The sequence below is a fragment of the Pleurodeles waltl genome, chromosome 3_1 (assembly GCF_031143425.1).
Source record: "Pleurodeles waltl isolate 20211129_DDA chromosome 3_1, aPleWal1.hap1.20221129, whole genome shotgun sequence".
Classification (NCBI taxonomy): domain Eukaryota; kingdom Metazoa; phylum Chordata; class Amphibia; order Caudata; family Salamandridae; genus Pleurodeles; species Pleurodeles waltl.
In genome coordinates this window covers 1,884,207,263-1,884,229,644 of record NC_090440.1, presented here as the reverse complement: position 1 = coordinate 1,884,229,644, position 22,382 = coordinate 1,884,207,263, and the positions used below count along the sequence as shown (strand labels likewise).

The window sequence follows — 22,382 nt, the reverse complement described above, 5'->3', positions numbered from 1 at the left end:
GCAGAAGCCCTGTGCTTCCACAGAAAAACGTGCTTTCCCACCACATAGCCGTGGATCTGTTAATGATTGGGTTTTATTTGTCCTGTTGCCTGAGCCTGCAGCATGAGTGCCTAGAGTGGTCTCACCAACACGCTTACAGTGTCAAGTTTGCACTGGGCTAGAGCATCACCTTCTGAGGCACCCACATGACACTAGAATGTTGTTAAAGTCTTAAATAAGTAGAACAATTAGTGTTCATTTTTTATTTTTTTTTAGCAGCAGCACAGTTGGGAGGGCAGTCATGAGGAATGTAGTGCTGTGTTCTAGTCACAGCACCCTCTCCTTTATTAATCATTAACTCTAGACTTCAAAGCGCAGTTGTGTGTTTGGGAGCAGTATGAGATACCTACGGTTACAATAACATACACGTATGCTTAGGTCTGACTTGACAGTGTATCTCGTTTCTAAACGTATGTGATAAAAAATAAAAAAAAAGGTTTTCAGGGTATTACTGAGAGGGACTTAGGCTACATCCACATGTTGGTATGTGTACAGGGATTACGGGATGTGACTGGGCTGAATTTGTGTGCTTCCACTAAAAAGAGTGCTTTATTGCACTTTTTGGTTTGCAGCAAAGCATGGACTCTCAATAGCAACACTGAATTGGCTATGGTGGCAAGCCAATTATCAAGGCTTTAGGACTGACTGTTTATTATGAAGTGTTATGCTAAAGGCAGTTGGCCTAACATTTACTGAGAAAAAGCATAAGTTAAAGTCAATAGGCTTTAAAGGATGGACTAGGTATTTTGTTACATCTCACTCATCACTGTAGTAAAGGGTTTTGGTGTTGGTTACCTCCTACGGCAACCAGAGGATATGCAAGAACAAGTTACTTTCGGTAATGCTTTATTTGGTAGAGGCATATTCTAGTTGCAGATTGCTTATCTTCGAATTTTCCCTCAGGCGTTAGTTGGATCTGGAGAATTTTCTGAGCACTACACCCCTGCGCACTGTTAGGTGACGTCGATCAGCTATGCGTCAGTTGTCACTGTTGTCAGTCCCAGAAAGGACATGGAGAGTCCTATATATGCACCAGCCTCGCAAGCAGACGTCAGTTTTCTTTTCACGACTTTCCACACCAGAAGCGTAGAGCCATTGAGAACACGGACTACTGGTGTGTCAAAACTAAGGCCCTGAAAGGGGAGGCCCTGTCCCTAGAAATCAGTTCATAGAGCGAGCAGGGTGGGTGTTTTTCAGTAAGGAGTATGCAACTAGAATATGTCTCTACCAGGTAGTGTATAACCTATTAAAAGTTAAGCCTCTTTTTCATCTGATAGAGACGTACGGACCAGACTGACCAGGCAGTAGTGTTTGGTAAATGTGTGCAGAAAAGCTCAGGTTGCTGCCTGATAAATGTCAAGGACTGGAATTCCACATGCTAACAGTGGTCACAACTGTAGCGCAGGTAGAATGAGCAAGCAAACCTTCAGGTGGATGCTTTTTGGACAGGGAATAGCAGATCTTGATGCAGAGTACAAGCCATCTGGAGATGGTCCACTTCTCCACTGTCCGACCTTTCTTCGCACCCACATAACTGACAAAGAGTTGATCATCCACCCAGAAATCTTTTGTATGATCCAGGTAGAACGTCAATGATCTTTTTGGGTTCAGTCAGTGCAGTCTCTCCTCTTACTTAGAAGGATGTGGGGGGTGCATCAAAAGTAGGCAAGGTAATGGATTGGCCTACATGGAAAGGTGTAACCACTTTTAGTAGCAAGGAGGCCCTAGTGAAAAGCACCACTTTGTCAGGGTAGATGGAAAGGAAGAACAAAATAAATGACAATGCATGTAGATCACCACCCTGGGGGCACATGTAATGGCCACAATGAAGGTTGTTTCCAAAGTGACAAGCCTGAGAGGACAACGGTCGAAAGGCTCGAAAGGAGCGCACATCAGGAAGGTTAAAAGCAAGTTCAAGTCCTATTGGGGAATAATGAATAGAGATAGAGATGGACAAATCATATGTGTAAGGCCCTTAAGGAACCTGAGTGCCCATAGCAGAGCCCTGCTGGGCCAATGAAAGTATAAACAGACCCTCAGTCAGAGGGGCAGAAAGGTGGTCAGACCTGTAAGTGCACCATGCCACAAATTTCTTCCAATGACAGAAGTATAAAGTTTTGGTGGAGGGACGCCTGGCTGCCAAGACTTCGGGTGGAAGGTCAAAAGGTATCAACTGCCGCAAGATGGCATGCAAGATGGCAGAGCCTGGACAGTTTTAGGTGCAGAACTCTTCCCTGCTGCTGCCACAGATGATCCTCTCAAATGGGCATTCTGATCGGAGGATTGATGGACATGCTCAACAGCTCTGGATTTCAGACTCTCCGTACCTTGTCTTGAGCCACAAGGATTATTTGGGCCCAGTCGTTAAGGAGGCCAGAGTTCCACTGAAGACAAAAAAGCACCTTAGAGCTGTTGCCGTCTTGGAAACTCCAACACACAAAACTACTGATGTTTCACGTTCTCTGTGGAAGAAAACAGATCTAACCAAGATTCTCCCCACTGATGAAAGACCTCTGGATAGGTAAGCCATTCATGATCCACTAGGTATTTTTGGCTGAGTTTGTCTGCTCTGGAGTTCAGAGAGCCTGCCAGATGTTGAACCACCAGGGATATTCCCGGCTGTTCCAGCCATGTCCAGAGGTGCAAAGCCTCTTGACAAAGGCTCAATGATTCCCACCCCCACCCTGCCCTGCTTGTTACAGTACCACATGGGGGTGGTGTTGTCCGTGAACACCTGCATAATCTTTCCCTTGTCAGAGGGAAGAAATGCCTTCAATGCTAACTGGATCGCATGGAGCTCCAACAGGTTGATGTGGAGTAAGAACTCTGCCTCTGACCGCCACCTCCCCCAGATGGCCTCCCCAGATGGCCTCCCCATCCCAGTAGTGACGTATCGGTCACTACTGTCAGATCTCGTTGGGGAAGGGAGAGGAATCAGTCTCTGACCCAACTGCAGTTTGTTAACCACCATTGTAGATCATGCGCAGTTCCCTTTGCGATCTGGACCTCGCCAGAGAGACTCCCCTGACGCTGCGCTCACTGGAACTTCAGGTCCTAAAGCAGAGCCTGCATATGCAATCTAGCATGTGTCATTAGCAGCATGCAGTCGCCATGGGGCCCAGCGGCCTCAGTCATTCTCATCGAAATCAAAGATGTAAGCCAAAACATCTGTGTCATAACCTGAATATCCTGGACTCGCAGCTGGGGAGGATAAACCTGAAACTGCACTGTGTCCAGACAACTCCAATGAAAGGGAGCGTCAGAGTCAGATGACTCAGCACATTTATAGTGAACCTCCAGCAAATGGCGTAGTCTGGAGGTGAGAAGACAGCCTGGGACAAGCCCGCCTTCAACAGCCACTCATCGGTATAGGGGGACGACTAACACCATTGACCTGTGCAGATGAGCTGCAACCACCGCCATCAAATTGGTGAACACCTGCAGGATGCTGGTAAGGCCAAAGTGGAGCATGGTGAACTGAAAGTGCACGTGGCCTTCCGTGAACCGCAAGTAATGTCTGTGGGCAGGCAAAATGGGAATATGTAACTAAGCGTCCTGCAACTGCAACTCCAACTCTACCTTCCAGTGTCCTGGGTCCCAAGGCAGATAAAACCTGTACCAGAGTGAGCATTTTGAACAACTTCTAGAGGAAGAGATTGAGGGATCGAAGGTCCAGGATAGGGCGGAGGCCATTGTCCTTTAAGGACACCAGAAAGTGGCAGGAATAGCAACTACAACTTATTTCTGGCACAGGAACCCTCTCTCTATGGCTCCCTTTGCCATGACAGCAGTAGTGTCCTCGCATCCACCAAATCTAATTAAGAAATGACCGTTCACCTCATAATCTCTGGTACACTCAAACAAAGTGACCTTTTTGGATCCAATCAATGGAGTCTCTCCTCCTCCGAGGGGCAAGGTGGAGCAAAGAATCCCCGGAAGGTCATATTCTGTAAAGCATGAAACACAGTCACTACTTTCAGGAGGAAAAAGACTCAAGTCTATAGACCCAGTATATCTGTGAGAAAGTGGAGCAGGGTATGTTGATAGAGGCCTTAGAGCACACTTACCCACCTTGCCAATGTTATGGATACAAGAAACACTATTTTGAGAGCTATGAGCCACAGGGGACAGCTGTGGAGAGGTCTGAAAGGAGCACACAAGGAAAGCAAGAACCATGTTCTGATCTGAAGAAATGGAATGTTATATAGTGTGGTTGTACAACCTCACCGTGTAACGCTTACCAACCCATTTAGAGCCCTTAAATTTCATCTGTCAAATCCTCAACTCAATCCTGGGTAGCTGTGGCACTGAGCAGCAAGTCTTACAAAGCAATTAAACATCACCAAAACAACTGAAGAACAGACATGACGTTCAAGAAAACTGTCATTAATTTATTTAAAAAAATATATATATAGACTATTTTAATAAGAATTTAGACTCAAACAAAAAAGATCCAGAGGGTTCAGGAGATATGGATTTTACAAACAATGATACATCAAAGCATTTTCACTTAACCGCAAACAAGCCTTTACAAATTCAATGAATTGGAAACTTCGAAACTTTAACAAAAACCTGGGTATGTGTCAATGCAGTCGAATAGAAGTACTTGAACAAACAACTGGCAGGGAGCTAGTAAGTGGGACCAGCAAGGTGCCTCAATAACAGTTACTTCTACAGAAGATGCAGTCTTCAAGCAGTTACAGGCACTTTGTCCACATTAATGGATTCCAATCGAGTGGTTCTGATGCAAGGGATAAAGGATGCTGAAGATACTACGAGTATGCTGTGGATGTGACACGGTTGACAGGGTGTAGGAGGCTGGCTTCCAAGTAGTGTGCAAAACTAGGCACACCGTGCAGGGGATTCAGGCAACCACACATTGGATCACAGAGGTAAAAAACTGGACCACCTAATGCTCTAATTTTTATGTTAGCTTGGTCAAGCAGTTAGGTTAATATTGGAGAAGGTCAAAGCATTTGTTGTACTGAAATTATCAATAAATGAGAACACACTCAAAATAACTCGAGAACAGTTTACAAAAATACTTCAGATCTTTACAGAATGGTTAAGACCAAGATGAAATCAGGTAAGTGCTTTTTAAGTTAAGCATTTTTGAAGTTTTAATAAAAATAGTCTTTGTGCATAAGTACACACCAGAAATAAATGGAGAAAATATATAAAAATCAGGCTGCGTGTTTACCTATTCCTCCTTTTGCAGGTTTCTCGAAGTAGTCGGTGGGCACAATCGTCCAGCTGGAGAAGTTCAGGTGGCTCCAGGTTTCGGCAGGACTAGCTACAGAAAGTCGTTTTAGCTGGTGCCACGCAACTGCAGGAGACCACTTGGAAAAGCACTTCACAAGTGGACTTCAAGGCAAGTTTGGTGGGTCTCTTTGGATTGTCCAGGTCGCACAGAGTGGGCGACTCTTAGGGCACAGCTGGATCTTCGGTACAGGGTGGCCACATGCAGAGCAAATCGGTAAGCCAGGAGTTGTGCGCAAAGGTGCCCTTGGAAGCAGGAGGTAAGGTCTCTTTGAGGGTCACTTGCAGGTCAGCTGGGGCACTTTGGTGGCAGATCCTGGTGGTTTCAGAAGTCCCTCAACTGCGGCTTCCTCCTGGTCCTTTTGTCGCATGGTAGGGACTGTCCTTCTTGGTGTCTGACGTGCGGTGACCAGTACCTAGGCATACTGCACATTCTGGCCACTGGAGGGCACAATGGCACACCTGCAGGGTTTGTCCGTACGGTTAGAAAGGCGAACTTTGGTCCGGCTGTGGCATCTGGTTCCTTCGTCAGCAGCCGGTCAGTGAAGTGGCCTTCACTGGATCTTTAGTTCCTTGGTGTGGAGTAATGCCTTCAATCTGGAGGGAGATATTTGCTGCTCTATGAAGAGTAGAGGTCCTCTGGGGGGTTTGTAGAGTCTGTCCAACGTCCAAGCAACCCCTCAGCGGTGACTGTCGAGTCCTAGGTGCAGCAGGCTGGGTTTGGCGCCTTTTCTTGGTACAGCAGGACTTCAGTTCTCAAGCCTTGGGTCTTCTTTGCTGCTGGTCTTCTTTTGTCCTTGGAATCTGAATTCTTGGCCTAAGGATGCCTACTAAATACTGTATTTAGTGAGCGTTTTAGGGAGTACCTAGTAGAGACCAATGCGTCATCAACCTTAGGGTGGCTACACCCACTAAATGACAACTTACTGTTGGCATAGGTCATTTCCTACACCTGATTTGCTTTTTCCTTCCATGCAAGATAGAGGAAAATGAAATTGAGAGGTGACCTCCCATGCAACACCGTAGGGGTGGTGCAAGCCAGGAGTGACCACCACTCCTGTCCTTTGTCTGGTTTCCTGCTGTTGCTCCCACCAGAAGTGGGTGTTTTGCAACAGGGGTGGCCATATGCTGCTAGCAGCAGGCCTGGGGGTTGAGTTTCAAGCATGTTAAGCCCTTTGAAGCTTGCCAGCAGGGCAGTGCACATTCCTGAGTGAGGGGGTGTTGGCACCTCCACCCAGCAAGGGCTTTGTTCCGAGTTCCAGAGAGCAGGATCTCTCACCCCAGCGGCTCAGAATCTTGTCTGGTGAGGGCAGGCTGGTTGTGACCAGTCAGCAACCATGCCAGGGTAGTTAGCTTTTGTAGAGGACATCTCTAAGGTAAGCCCTGGGTACATTTTAGAATAAGTCCAATACTGGTATCAATTTGGTTTTATAATTCTGAGTTTGATACCAGAAGGTTACAAAATCACCCACAGAGACCGCACCAACAAACCAGGAGGAGGTATCGCCATAATACACAAAAACTCCATCAAAATTTCCACCGACACCCTAGACAACGCAGAACACCTACACATCAACGACAACACCACCCTTCGAGGAACCATCATCTACAGACCACCAGGACCCCTCACCCCTTTGAAAACAAACCACAACACCCGCACCATCAAGACCGTCCCCTGGTTTAACACAGAACTTCAGTCTTCCAAAAGAGAATGCCGAAAAATTGAGAAAGCCTGGCACCAAGAACCCTCAATGAGCAACTTCTTCGCCCTCAAAACAGCCATAAGCAAACACCAGCAACTCATCCGGACCACCAAACTGTCCTTCGACAAAGAACGCACAACAGCAAGGAACTTTTTGCCATCAAAGAACTCACCAAACCCAAATCCTGCACCATCGACCCCCCACACTCCCAAGACCTCTGCAACTCCCTCTCCAACTAATTCCAGCGCAAAAATCGCAGACATACACAACAGCTTCCCATCATCAGCACCCACCATCACCGACACAACCAACACCACAACACCCTGCCGCACCAACCTACTGAACACCTGGACCCCACCAACGACAAAGAAATGAGCAAACCCATGAGCTTTATCCACTCAAGCTCCACAACAGATCCTTGCCCCCACCATATCTTCAACAAGGCCAGCCAAATCATCGCTCCCCAGCTCCGGGACGGCATCAACAGTTCCTTCAACACCGCAACCTTCCCAGATATTTGGAAGCACGCTGAAGTCAAAGCGCTTCTCAAAAAACCCAAAGCAGACCCTGAAGACCTCACAAACTACCGACCCATCTCTCTTCTCCCCTTCCCCGCAAAGGTCACGGAGAAGATAGTAAACGCACAACTGTCTTGCTTCCTAGAAGAAAACATACTTGACGTCTCCTAGTCTGGATTCCGCAAGAACCACAGCACTGGGACTGCTCTCATCGCCTGCACAGACGACATCAGGACCAGATTAGATAAGGGCGAGACCGTTGCCCTCGTCCTCCTAGACCTCTCTGCAACTTTTGACACTGTATGCCACCAAACCCTCTGCAGACGCCTTTTCGATGCCAGAATTCACCACAAAGCCCTGGACTGGCTCACCTCATTCCTCTCCGAAAGAACCCAAAGAGTTTGCCTCACTTCTTTCCGGTCTACAGCCACCAAGATCATCTGTGGGCTCCCCCAAGGATCCTCCATCAGCTCCACCCTCTTCAACATCTACATGGTTCCGCTCGCCAACATCCTCTGCCCACATGGCATCACCATCATTTCATACGCTGACAACACCCAGCTCATCATCTCCCTCACTAGGAACCCAGCCACTGCCAAAATTAACCTGCACGCCGGACTCAGACATCGCCAACTGGATGTCAGCAAGCCACCTCAAATTGAACTCAGACAAAACAAAGATCTTCAGCCCCAACAAGGCAGCATGGAACAACTCTTGGCGGCCCACCACCCTCAAAAAACCGACCACCCACGCACGCAACCTTGGCATCATACTGGACTCGTCTCTCCATGACCCAGCAAATCAACACCATATCCTCCTGCTTCAACACCCTTCGCATGCTATGCAAGACTTTCAAATGGATCCCTTTAGAAACAAGAAGAACAGTCACTCACGCCCTCGCATAAGCAGCAGACTGGACTACAGCAACGCCCTCTATGCAGGGACCATAGCCAAGCTTCCAAGAAAACTGCAGCGAATCCAGAACGCAGCCGCACGTCTCATCCTCAACCTCCCTCGCCACAAACACATATCCACGACACTGGACCAGCCTACCTCAACATATCACATACCAACTCGACAGCCCGTAGACCTCGCCCTCCCTATAGTTCCCCGCATCAAACGCAACACCTCCGGCAGCAGATCCTTCTCCCACCTCGCCGCCAAGACCTGGAACTCCCTCCCCACCAACCTACGCAAGACCCAGGACCTCCTAAACCTTCAGAAAGCACCAAAAAAAACATGGCTTTACGAGCAGTAACCGGACCTCACTCCCCCTAGCCCCCCCCGCATGCATATATGCCCACACATACAATATAAAGCACCCTGCCCTAGTGCTGGAAGGCCTGCCAGAGGGGTGGCTTAATTATAGGGCATGCAGTGATTAGTGGACAGGCACATGTTGAGTTTGTCTTTTAGGATTGCTTCAGAACACTCAGCCTCCAATGGCAGTGCTGAGTGCTTCTGGATGTATGTCCCGCGAGTGTGGCAAAATCTGTGCTGCTGTCATCAGGGGCCTAACCTTAGTACCCCATGCCATGGGTACGTAAGTACCATGTACTAGGGACTTAGTGGCAGCTAAAGGTGCTGTCAATTGTGCCAATGCATCACAACAGTTTTGGGGAAAGATATCTGGCCCAGGAAACCTGGTTAGCAGGGGCCCTGGGCACTCACAACTATGAGACTACATCAAATACCAGGCAAAAAATGGGTGCGCACCATGATAAAAGAGGCTGTTTCTTACACAGGGGTCTTCCTGCAGACACTTCTCGGTCCATGAAGATGGTGCAGGGGTCCTGGTTTCAGGGTTGCTGCTCCATGAGTTCCTCTCCAGTCTTGCAGAAGTCCAGTCACTACTGAACTAGCGGTCAGTCCCTAGTAAGTGGTACCCCTGGTACCTAGGGAAAGGGGTACTAAAGGAAGCCCCCCCCGAGGGCTGCAGCTTGAATTGTGCCAACCTCAGGGACCCTCTCAGTAAGTGTACACAGCACTGCTTTCACAGGCTGCGTGTCTTGGTGCAGAACTAAAATGAAAACACGACATTGCACACAAACTGTATGCCCTGTCCCCTTTTTATTATTATATTACATGTGAGGGCATGTCTGCATGAGAAGATAGGCCCCTGCTATGTCTGTCAATTCGCAGACGTAGTGAGTGGATACAGAAGCCATTTTAAGTACATGTGCTGGACACTGGTCATTACAAGTTCCCCAGCTATATGATGGCTTAACTGACAATAGGTATGGTTGGTATCAAACATCTCGTATTATTAAACCCTCCCTGAATCCAGTGATGAATTTATTAATACATGCACTCAAAGGGCACATTCGAGGTGCCCCCTGGAAACTTACCAACTCCTAGTGTGGGCGCTGACTGGTCAAAACCAGTACAGCCAACTTAGACACAGTTCTAGCCCCCTGAGGTGAGAGCCAATGCTCTTGCAGGCTCAGAAAAAAAGGCTGCTCCCAGGCAGGATGGACATTTCAGGCCGGAGAGCTTCAAAGGCCTTGCCACCTTCGAAATGCAATCCAGGGCTCTCCAAATGGTAGAAGAGGGTGACAACTCTGCGCCAGGAGCCTCTGGTCCTTGGGAAGCTGGACAGTTAATGTCCCTACAAACCCTGGCATCTCTACTTACCTGGGCAGCTGTGGATTGTCCTCACCTGGCCAGAGCCTGCAGCCTGTTACTTAAAATTATCTCCACCATTGGATAACACTGGGCGGCCAACGCTGTGTTACCACTCTGCACCTGGTCGCCCCGTGCCACTGAGTGTGTAAGGTTGGTGGTACCTTGTGTCCTCCCTTGTACTTACCTCAACTCCAGGAGACAGACCTCTGACCCCGCTTTACTCACCTGTGAGCACCTCTTCATTGGTTACCTCTCGTCACCTGGCCGCCCCTGTGGGTGTGAGTTTGGTGCTGCCTTGTGCCCCCCCGATGCTTAACCCCAGTAGACCAACTTCTGACACTGCTTTTACTTACCTGTGAGCAGGGAATCTTCACTCACTCCCAGTCTCTGTACCTTTGAGCACCCGGCCGCCCCTGTGCCACTGTGGGTGCACTCTCGGTATCGATTTGAACCTTGCCTGGAGTGGACCTAAAACCCCAAAGGCTGGAATTGTAAGTTGTGTACTTCTCTGCAAAACTGCCTTCTTGCTTTCCCATAGGCTACCATTGAAGACACTGAAAATTGCACTGTGCCAATTTTTAAAAGTGAAAAAACAAAAACAAATTGTCACTTACCCAGTGTACATCTGTTCGTGGCATGAGACGCTGCAGATTCACATGCTGTGCACATCCCGCCATCTAGTGTTGGGCTCGGAGTGTTACAGGTTGTTTTTCTTCGAAGAAGTCTTTGAGTCACAAGATCGAGGGACTCCTCCCCTTTCGGCTCCATTGCGCATGGGCGTCGATTCCATCTTAGATTGTTTTCCACGCAGAGGGTGAGGTAGGAGTTGTGTATTATAGTAATAGTGCCCATGCAATGGAGTAAATATATATGTACATAATGTGGTTTAAAGTGATATATTTACAAATTTACAAATGTTCAAGACCAACTTAAAAACGGCTACAGGCTCCCGGGGAGGTGGGAGGGCGCATGTGAATCTGCAGCGTCTCATGCCACGAACAGATATACACTGGGTAAGTGACATTTTCAGTTCGATGGCATGTGCCAGATACACATGCTGTGCATAGACTAGTAAGCAGTTATCTCCCCAAAAGCGGTGGTTTAGCCTGTAGGAGTTGAAGTTGTTTGAAATAAAGTTCGTAATACTGCTTGACCTACTGTGGCTTGCTGTGTTGTTAACACATCCACGCAGTAATGCTTGGTAAACGTATGAGGCGTAGACCATGTAGCTGCCTTACATATTTCGATCATTGGAATATTTCCTAGAAAGGCCATGGTAGCACCTTTCTTTCTAGTTGAGCGTGCCTTTGGTGTAATAGGCAGTTCTCTTTTTGCTTTAAGATAACAGGTTTGAATGCACTTAACTATCCATCTAGCAATGCCTTGTTTAGAAATTGGATTTCCTGTATGAGGTTTTTGGAAAGCAACGAACAACTGTTTTGTTTTGCGAATTTGTTTTGTTCTATCAATGTAGTACATGAATGCCCTTTTGATGTCTAATGTATGTAATGCTCTCTCCACTACAGAATCTGGTTCTGGAAAGAACACTGGTAGTTCCACTGTTTGATTTAAGTGGAATAGTGATATGACTTTCGGTAAGAACTTAGGATTTGTGCGCAGAACTACTTTATGTTTGTGTATCTTAATAAAGGGTTCTTGTATGGTAAATGCTTTTATTTCACTTACTCTTTTTAGAGATGTGATGGCAATTAGAAATGCTACTTTCCATGTTAAATATTGTATCTCACATGAGTGCATGGGTCCAAAATTTGGACCCATGAGTCGTGTTAAGACTATGTTGAGGTTCCACGAAGGAACTGGTGGTGTTCTTGGTGTGATAATTCTTTTCAGGCCCTCCATAAATGCCTTTATGACGGGGATCCTGAATAATGAACTTGAGTGCGTAATTTGCAATACACTGAAATTGCGGTGAGATGTATTTTAATGGCTGAAAAAGCTAACGGACTTTTGTAAGTGTAGTAGGTAGCTTACGATGTCTTTAGCAGTTGCGTGTAATGGTTGTGTAAGGAAATGCCTCCTTGGCATGGTTGCCCCCTGACTTTTTGCCTTTGCTGATGCTATGTTTACAATTGAAAGTGTGCTGAGGCCTGCTAACCAGGCCCCAGCACCAGTGTTCTTTACCTAACCTGTACTTTTGTATCCACAATTGGCAGACCCTGGCATCCAGATAAGTCCCTTGTAACTGGTACTTCTAGTACCAAGGGCCCTGATGCCAAGGAAGGTCTCTAAGGGCTGCAGCATGTCTTATGCCACCCTGGAGACCTCTCACTTAGCACAGACACACTGCTTGCCAGCTTGTGTGTGCTAGTGAGAACAAAACGAGTAAGTCGACATGGCACTCCCCTCAGGGTGCCATGCCAGCCTCTCACTGCCTATGCAAGTATAGGTCAGTCACCCCTCTAGCAGGCCTTACAGCCCTAAGGCAGGGTGCACTATACCATAGGTGAGGGTACCAGTGCATGAGCATGGTACCCCTACAGTGTCTAAACAAAACCATAGACATTGTAAGTGCAGGGTGGCCATAAGAGTATATGGTCTGGGAGTCTGTCAAACACGAACTCCACAGCACCATAATGGCTACACTGAAAACTGGGAAGTTTGGTATCAAACTTCTCAGCACAATAAATGCACACTGATGCCAGTGTACATTTAATTGCAAAATACACCCCAGAGGGCACCTTAGAGGTGCCCCCTGAAACTTAACCGACTGCCTGTGTAGGCTGACTAGTTCCAGCAGCCTGCCACACTAGAGACATGTTGCTGGCCCCATGGGGAGAGTGCCTTTGTCACTCTGAGGCCAGTAACAAAGCCTGCACTGGGTGGAGATGCTAACACCTCCCCCAGGCAGGAGCTGTAACACCTGGCGGTGAGCCTCAAAGGCTCACCCCTTTGTCACAGCCCAGCAGGGCACTCCAGCTTAGTGGAGTTGCCCGCCCCCTCCGGCCACGGCCCCCACTTTTGGCGGCAAGGCTGGAGGGAACAAAGAAAGCAACAAGGAGGAGTCACTGGCCAGTCAGGACAGCCCCTAAGGTGTCCTGAGCTGAGGTGACTAACTTTTAGAAATCCTCCATCTTGCAGATGGAGGATTCCCCCAATAGGGTTAGGATTGTGACCTCCTCCCCTTGGGAGGAGGCACAAAGAGGGTGTACCCACCCTCAGGGCTAGTAGCCATTGCCTACTAACCCCCCAGACCTAAACACGCCCTTAAATTTAGTATTTAAGGGCTACCCTGAACCCTAGAAAATTAGATTCCTGCAACAACAAGAAGAAGGACTGCCTAGCTGAAAACCCCTGCAGAGGAAGACCAGAAGACAACAACTGCCTTGGCTCCAGAAACTCACCGGCCTGTCTCCTGCCTTCCAAAGAACTCTGCTCCAGCGACGCCTTCCAAAGGGACCAGCGACCTCTGAATCCTCTGAGGACTGCCCTGCTTCGAAAAAGACAAGAAACTCCCGAGGACAGCGGACCTGCTCCAAAAAGACTGCAACTTTGTTTCAAGAAGCAGCTTTAAAGAACCCTGCAACTCCCCGCAAGAAGCGTGAGACTTGCAACACTGCACCCGGCGACCCCGACTCGGCTGGTGGAGAACCAACACCTCAGGGAGGACCCCCGGACTACTCTACGACTGTGAGTACCAAAACCTGTCCCCCCTGAGCCCCCACAGCGCCGCCTGCAGAGGGAATCCCGAGGCTTCCCCTGACCGCGACTCTCTGAAACCTAAGTCCCGACGCCTGGAAAAGACCCTGCACCCGCAGCCCCCAGGACCTGAAGGACCAGACTTTCACTGCAGAAGTGACCCCCAGGAGTCCCTCTCCCTTGCCCAAGAGGAGGTTTCCCCAAGGAAGCCCCCCCTTGCCTGCCTGCAGCGCTGAAGAGATCCCTTGATCTCTCATAGACTAACATTGAAAACCCGACGCTTGTTTCTACACTGCACCCGGCCGCCCCCGCGCTGCTGAGGGTGACATTTCTGTGTGGGCTTGTGTCCCCCCCGGTGCCCTACAAAACCCCCCTGGTCTGCCCTCCGAAGACGCGGGTACTTACCTGCAAGCAGACCGGAACCGGGGCACCCCCTTCTCTCCATTCTAGCCTATGCGTTTTGGGCACCACTTTGAACTCTGCACCTGACCGGCCCTGAGCTGCTGGTGTGGTGACTTTGGGGTTGCTCTGAACCCCCAACGGTGGGCTACCTTGGATCAAGAACTGAACCCTGTAAGTGTCTTACTTACCTGGTAAAACTAACAAAAACTTACCTCCCCCAGGAACTGTGAAAATTGCACTAAGTGTCCACTTTTGAAATAGCGATTTGTGAATAACTTGAAAAGTATACATGCAATTGAAATGATTCAAAGTTCCTAATGTACATACCTGCAATACCTTTCAAACAAGATATTACATGTTAAATTTGAACCTGTGGTTCTTAAAATAAACTAAGAAAAGATATTTTTCTATAACAAAACCTATTGGCTGGATTTGTCTCTGAGTGTGTGTACCTCATTTATTGTCTATGTGTATGTACAACAAATGCTTAACACTACTCCTTGGATAAGCCTACTGCTCGACCACACTACCACAAAATAGAGCATTAGTATTATCTATTTTTACCACTATTTTACCTCTAAGGGGAACCCTTGGACTCTGTGCATGCTATTCCTTACTTTGAAATAGCACATACAGAGCCAACTTCCTACATTGGTGGATCAGCGGTGGGGTACAAGACTTTGCATTTGCTGGACTACTCAGCCAATACCTGATCACACGACAAATTCCAAAATTGTCATTAGAAATTGATTTTTGCAATTTGAAAAGTTTTCTAAATTCTTAAAAGACCTGCTAGGGCCTTGTGTTAGATCCTGTTTAGCATTTCTTTTAGAGTTTAAAAGTTTGTAAAAGTTTGAATTAGATTCTAGAACCAGTTTTAGATTCTTAAAAAGTATTCCAACTTTTAGAAGCAAAATGTCTAGCACAGATGTGGCTGTGGTGGAACTCGACACCACACCTTACCTCCATCTACAGATGAGAGAGCTAAGGTCACTCTGTAAACTAAAGAAAATAGCAATGGGCCCCAAACCTACCAAAGTACAGCTCCAGGAGCTGTTGGCAGAGTTTGAAAAGGCCAACCCCTCTGAGGGTGGCAACTCAGAGGATGAAGATAGTGACTTGGAGGGAAATTCCCCCCCTCCAGTCCTACTTAGGGAGAGCAGGGCTACTCAAGCCCTGACTCCACAAATAATAGTCAGAGATGCTGGTTCCCTCACAGGAGGGACCAACAACTCTGAAATCACTGAGGATAACTCCAGTGAAGAGGACATCCAGTTAGCCAGGATGGCCAAAAGATTGGCTTTGGAAAGACAGATCCTAGCCATAGAGAGGGAAAGACGAGAGATGGGCCTAGGACCCATCAATGGTGGCAGCAACATAAATAGGGTCAGAGATTCTCCTGACATGTTGAAAATCCCTAAAGGGATTGTAACTAAATATGAAGATGGTGATGACATCACCAAATGGTTCACAGCTTTTGAGAGGGCTTGTGTAACCAGAAAAGTGAACAGATCTCACTGGGGTGCTCTCCTTTGGGAAATGTTCACAGGAAAGTGTAGGGATAGACTCCTCACACTCTCTGGAAAAGATGCAGAATCTTATGACCTCATGAAGGGTACCCTGATTGAGGGCTTTGTATTCTCCACTGAGGAGTATAGGATTAGATTCAGGGGGGCTCAAAAATCCTCGAGCCAGACCTGGGTTGACTTTGTAGACTACTCAGTAAAAACACTAGATGGTTGGATTCAAGGCAGTGGTGTAAGTAATTATGATGGGCTGTACAATTTATTTGTGAAAGAACACCTGTTAAGTAATTGTTTCAATGATAAACTGCATCAGCATCTGGTAGACCTAGGACCAATTTCTCCCCAAGAATTGGGAAAGAAGGCGGACCATTGGGTCAAGACTAGGGTGTCCAAAACTTCCACAGGGGGTGACCAAAAGAAAGGGGTCACAAAACCTCCCCAGGGGAAGGGTGGTGAGACAGCCAAAAATAAAAATAGTAAAGAGTCTTCTACAGGCCCCCAAAAACCTGCACAGGAGGGTGGGCCCAGAGCCTCTTCACAAAACAATCCTGGGTACAAGGGTAAAAACTTTGATCCCAAAAAGGCCTGGTGTCGAAACTGTAGTCAGTCTGGACACCAAACTGGAGACAAGGCCTGTCCCAAGAAAAGTTCCACTCCAAACTCCAATCCAGGTAACACTGGAATGGCTAGTCTCCAAGTGGGATCAACAGTGTGCCCAGAGCAAATCAGGGTCCACACTGAAGCTACTCTAGTCTCTGAGGGTGGGGTGGATTTAGCCACACTAGCTGCCTGGCCGCCTAACATGCAAAAATACAGGCAGCAGCTCTTTATTAATGGGACAAGTGTAGAGGGCCTGAGGGATACAGGTGCCAGTGTCACCATGGTGACAGAGAAACTGGTTTCCCCTGGCCAATATCTGACTGGAAAAACTTATACAGTCACCAATGCTGACAATCAAACTAAAGCACATCCCATGGCAATGGTAACTTTAGAATGGGGAGAGGTCAATGGCCTGAAACAGGTGGTGGTCTCCTCAAACATCCCAGTAGACTGTCTGCTTGGAAATGACCTGGAGTCCTCAGCATGGGCTGAGGTAGAACTAAAAACCCATGCAGCCATGCTGGGTATCCCTGAACTGGTGTGTGTAAAAACAAGAGCACAATGCAAGGCACAGGGTGAAAAAGTAGAGCTGGAGTCTGGAAAAATGGCCCAGCCTACCAAGAGAAAAGGAAAGTCAGTTGGGAAACCAACTGCAACACAGTCAGAAAAAGAGAACCTCTCTTCTCAGGAAGAAGTTCTGCCCTCTGAGGGAACTGAGCCTTTGGAGCTTGAACCTTATCAGGTTGAGCTCTTAGGCCCAGGGGGACCCTCAAGGGAGGAGCTGTGTAAGGGACAAGAAACCTGTCCCTCTCTTGAAGGCCTTAGGCAGCAAGCTGCTGAAGAGTCCAAGGGCAAGAAAAATTGAACACATAGGGTCTATTGGGAAGATGGACTCCTGTACACTGAAGCCAGAGACCCCAAACCTGGTGCCACTAGGAGAGTGGTAGTGCCTCAGTCGTTCAGAGAGTTTATTCTGACCTTAGCCCATGATATTCCCCTTGCTGGGCATTTGGGACAAACCAAGATGTGGGAGAGGTTAGTCAACCACTTCTACTGGCCCAATATGTCCCAGAAGGTTAAGGAGTTTTGCCTCTCCTGCCCCACCTGTCAATCCAGTGGTAAGACAGGTGGGCACCCAAAGGCCCCCCTCATTCCACTTCCAGTGGTGGGGGTCCCCTTTGAAAGAGTGGGTGTGGACATAGTTGGTCCACTGGAACCTCCCACAGCCTCAGGAAATATGTACATCCTAGTAGTAGTGGATCATGCTACTAGGTATCCTGAAGCTGTTCCCCTTAGGTCAACTACTGCCCCTGCAGTAGCCAAGGCCCTCATTGGTATCTTTACCAGAGTGGGTTTCCCTAAGGAGGTGGTGTCTGACAGAGGTACCAACTTCATGTCAGCATACCTAAAACACATGTGGAATGAGTGTGGAGTGACTTACAAATTCACTACACCATACCATCCACAAACTAATGGCTTAGTTGAGAGATTCAACAAGACCTTAAAAGGCATGATCATGGGGCTCCCAGAAAAACTCAAAAGGAGATGGGATGTCCTCTTGCCATGTCTGCTTTTTGCTTACAGAGAGGTGCCACAGAAGGGAGTAGGATTCTCACCCTTTGAACTTCTGTTTGGTCACCCTGTAAGGGGACCACTTGCTCTTGTTAAAGAAGGCTGGGAGAGACCTCTTCATGAGCCTAAACAAGACATAGTGGACTATGTACTTGGCCTTCGCTCTAGAATGGCAGAGTACATGGAAAAGGCAACCAAAAACCTTGAGGCCAGCCAACAGCTCCAGAAGTTTTGGTATGACCAAAAGGCTGCACTGGTTGAGTTCCAACCAGGGCAGAAAGTCTGGGTTCTGGAGCCTGTGGCTCCCAGAGCACTCCAGGACAAATGGAGTGGCCCTTACCCAGTGCTAGAAAGGAAGAGTCAGGTCACCTACCTGGTGGACCTGGGCACAAGCAGGAGCCCCAAAAGGGTGATCCATGTGAACCGCCTTAAGCTCTTCCATGACAGGGCTGATGTAAATCTGTTGATGGTAACAGATGAGGATCAGGAGGCAGAGAGTGAACCTCTCCCTGATCTTCTGTCATCAGACCCAAAAGATGGCTCAGTAGATGGAGTGATCTACTCAGACACCCTCTCTGGCCAACAGCAAGCTGATTATAGGAGAGTCCTACAACAGTTTCCTGAACTCTTCTCCCTAACCCCTGGTCAGACACACCTGTGTACCCATGATGTGGACACAGGAGACAGCATGCCTGTCAAAAACAAAATCTTTCGACAGTCTGACCATGTTAAGGAAAGCATTAAGGTGGAAGTCCACAAGATGCTGGAATTGGGAGTAATTGAGCGCTCTGACAGCCCCTGGGCTAGCCCAGTGGTCTTAGTCCCCAAACCTCACACCAAAGATGGAAAGAAAGAGATGAGGTTTTGTGTGGACTACAGAGGGCTCAATTCTGTCACCAAGACAGATGCTCATCCAATTCCAAGAGCTGATGAGCTCATAGACAAATTAGGTGCTGCCAAATTCTTAAGTACCTTTGACTTGACAGCAGGGTACTGGCAAATAAAAATGGCACCTGGAGCAAAAGAGAAAACAGCATTCTCCACACCTGATGGGCATTATCAGTTTACTGTTATGCCCTTTGGTTTAAAGAATGCCCCTGCCACCTTCCAAAGGTTGGTGAATCAAGTCCTTGCTGGCTTGGAGTCCTTTAGCACAGCTTATCTTGATGATATTGCTGTCTTTAGCTCCACCTGGCAGGATCACCTGGTCCACCTGAAGAAGGTTTTGAAGGCTCTGCAATCTGCAGGCCTCTCTATCAAGGCATCCAAATGCCAGATAGGGCAGGGAACTGTGGTTTACTTGGGCCACCTTGTAGGTGGAGGCCAAGTTCAGCCACTCCAACCCAAGATCCAGACTATTCTGGACTGGGTAGCTCCAAAAACCCAGACTCAAGTCAGGGCATTCCTTGGCTTGACTGGGTATTACAGGAGGTTTGTGAAGGGATATGGATCCATTGTGACAGCCCTCACTGAACTCACCTCCAAGAAAATGCCCAAGAAAGTGAACTGGACTGTGGAATGCTGTAAGGAAATGCCTCCTTGGCATGGTTGCCCCCTGACTTTTTGCCTTTGCTGATGCTATGTTTACAATTGAAAGTGTGCTGAGGCCTGCTAACCAGGCCCCAGCACCAGTGTTCTTTCCCTAACCTGTACTTTTGTATCCACAATTGGCAGACCCTGGCATCCAGATAAGTCCCTTGTAACTGGTACTTCTAGTACCCAGGGCCCTGATGCCAAGGAAGGTCTCTAAGGGCTGCAGCATGTCTTATGCCACCCTGGAGACCTCTCACTCAGCACAGACACACTGCTTGCCAGCTTGTGTGTGCTAGTGAGGACAAAAACGAGTAAGTCGACATGGCACTCCCCTCAGGGTGCCATGCCAGCCTCTCACTGCCTATGCAGTATAGGTAAGACACCCCTCTAGCAGGCCTTACAGCCCTAAGGCAGGGTGCACTATACCATAGGTGAGGGTACCAGTGCATGAGCATGGTACCCCTACAGTGTCTAAACAAAACCTTAGACATTGTAAGTGCAGGGTAGCCATAAGAGTATATGGTCTGGGAGTCTGTCAAACACGAACTCCACAGCACCATAATGGCTACACTGAAAACTGGGAAGTTTGGTATCAAACTTCTCAGCACAATAAATGCACACTGATGCCAGTGTACATTTTATTGCAAAATACACCCCAGAGGGCACCTTAGAGGTGCCCCCTGAAACTTAACCGACTGTCTGTGTAGGCTGACTAGTTCCAGCAGCCTGCCACACCAGAGACATGTTGCTGGCCCCATGGGGAGAGTGCCTTTGTCACTCTGAGGCCAGTAACAAAGCCTGCACTGGGTGGAGATGCTAACACCTCCCCCAGGCAGGAGCTGTAACACCTGGCGGTGAGCCTCAAAGGCTCACCCCTTTGTCACAGCCCAGCAGGGCACTCCAGCTTAGTGGAGTTGCCCGCCCCCTCCGGCCACGGCCCCCACTTTTGGCGGCAAGGCTGGAGGGAACAAAGAAAGCAACAAGGAGGAGTCACTGGCCAGTCAGGACAGCCCCTAAGGTGTCCTGAGCTGAAGTGACTAACTTTTAGAAATCCTCCATCTTGCAGATGGAGGATTCCCCCAATAGGGTTAGGATTGTGACCCCCTCCCCTTGGGAGGAGGCACAAAGAGGGTGTACCCACCCTCAGGGCTAGTAGCCATTGGCTACTAACCCCCCAGACCTAAACACGCCCTTAAATTTAGTATTTAAGGGCTCCCCTGAACCCTAGAAAATGAGATTCCTGCAACTACAAGAAGAAGGACTGCCTAGCTGAAAACCCCTGCAAAGGAAGACCAGAAGACGACTACTGCCTTGGCTCCAGAAACTCACCAGCCTGTCTCCTGCCTTCCAAAGATCCTGCTCCAGCGACGCCTTCCAAAGGGACCAGCGACCTCGACATCCTCTGAGGACTGCCCCTGCTTCGAAAAGACAAGAAACTCCTGAGGACAGCGGACCTGCTCCAAGAAAGGCTGCAACTTTGTTTCCAGCAGCCTGGAAAGAACCCTGCAAGCTCCCCGCAAGAAGCGTGAGACTTGCAACACTGCACCCGGCGACCCCGACTCGGCTGGTGGAGAACCAACACCTCAGGGAGGACCCCCGGACTACTCTCCGACTGTGTACCAAAACCTGTCCCCCCTGAGCCCCCACAGCGCCGCCTGCAGAGGGAATCCCGAGGCTTCCCCTGACCGCGACTCCTTGAATCCTAAGTCCCGACGCCGGGGAGAGACCCTGCACCCGCAGCCCCCAGGACCGGACTTTCGCTGGAGAAGTGACCCCCAGGAGTCCCTCTCCCTTGCCCAAGTGGAGGTTTCCCCGAGGAACCCCCCCCTTGCCTGCCTGCAGCGCTGAAGAGATCCCGAGATCTCTCATAGACTAACATTACAAACCCGACGCTTGTTTCTACACTGCACCCGGCCGCCCCCGCGCTGCTGAGGGTGAAATTTCTGTGTGGGCTTGTGTCCCCCCCCGGTGCCCTACAAAACCCCCCTGGTCTGCCCTCCGAAGACGCGGGTACTTACCTGCTGGCAGACTGGAACCGGGGCACCCCCTTCTCCATTGAAGCCTATGTGTTTTGGGAACCACTTTGAACTCTGCACCTGACCGGCCCTGAGCTGCTGGTGTGGTGACTTTGGGGTTGCTCTGAACCCCCAACGGTGGGCTACTTTGGACCAAGAACTAAACCCTGTAAGTGTCTTACTTACCTGGTAAAACTAACAAAAACTTACCTCCCCCAGGAACTGTGAAAATTGCACTAAGTGTCCACTTTTAAAGTAGCTATTTGTCAATAACTTGAAAAGTATACATGCAATTGAAATGATTCAAAGTTCCTAATGTACTTACCTGCAATACCTTTCAAACAAGATATTACATGTTAAATTTGAACCTGTGGTTCTTAAAATAAACTAAGAAAAGATATTTTTCTATACAAAAACCTATTGGCTGGATTTGTCTCTGAGTGTGTGTACCTCATTTATTGTCTATGTGTATGTACAACAAATGCTTAACACTACTCCTTGGATAAGCCTACTGCTCGACCACACTACCACAAAATAGAGCATTAGTATTATCTATTTTTACCACTATTTTACCTCTAAGGGGAACCCTTGGACTCTGTGCATGCTATTCCTTACTTTGAAATAGCACATACAGAGCCAACTTCCTACATTGGTGGATCAGCGGTGGGGTACAAGACTTTGCATTTGCTGGACTACTCAGCCAATACCTGATCACACGACAAATTCCAAAATTGTCATTAGAAATTGATTTTTGCAATTTGAAAAGTTTTCTAAATTCTTAAAAGACCTGCTAGGGCCTTGTGTTAGATCCTGTTTAGCATTTCTTTTAGAGTTTAAAAGTTTGTAAAAGTTTGAATTAGATTCTAGAACCAGTTGTAGATTCTTAAAAAGTATTCCAACTTTTAGAAGCAAAATGTCTAGCACAGATGTGAC

General features: G+C 48.2%; 1 protein-coding gene across 1 annotated transcript in view; it reads right to left on the bottom strand.

Moving 5' to 3' along the window:
• Positions 1–22,382, bottom strand: part of INO80D (INO80 complex subunit D) — a 166,662-nt gene that overhangs the window by 14,274 nt on the left and 130,006 nt on the right. The window lies entirely within an intron of this gene.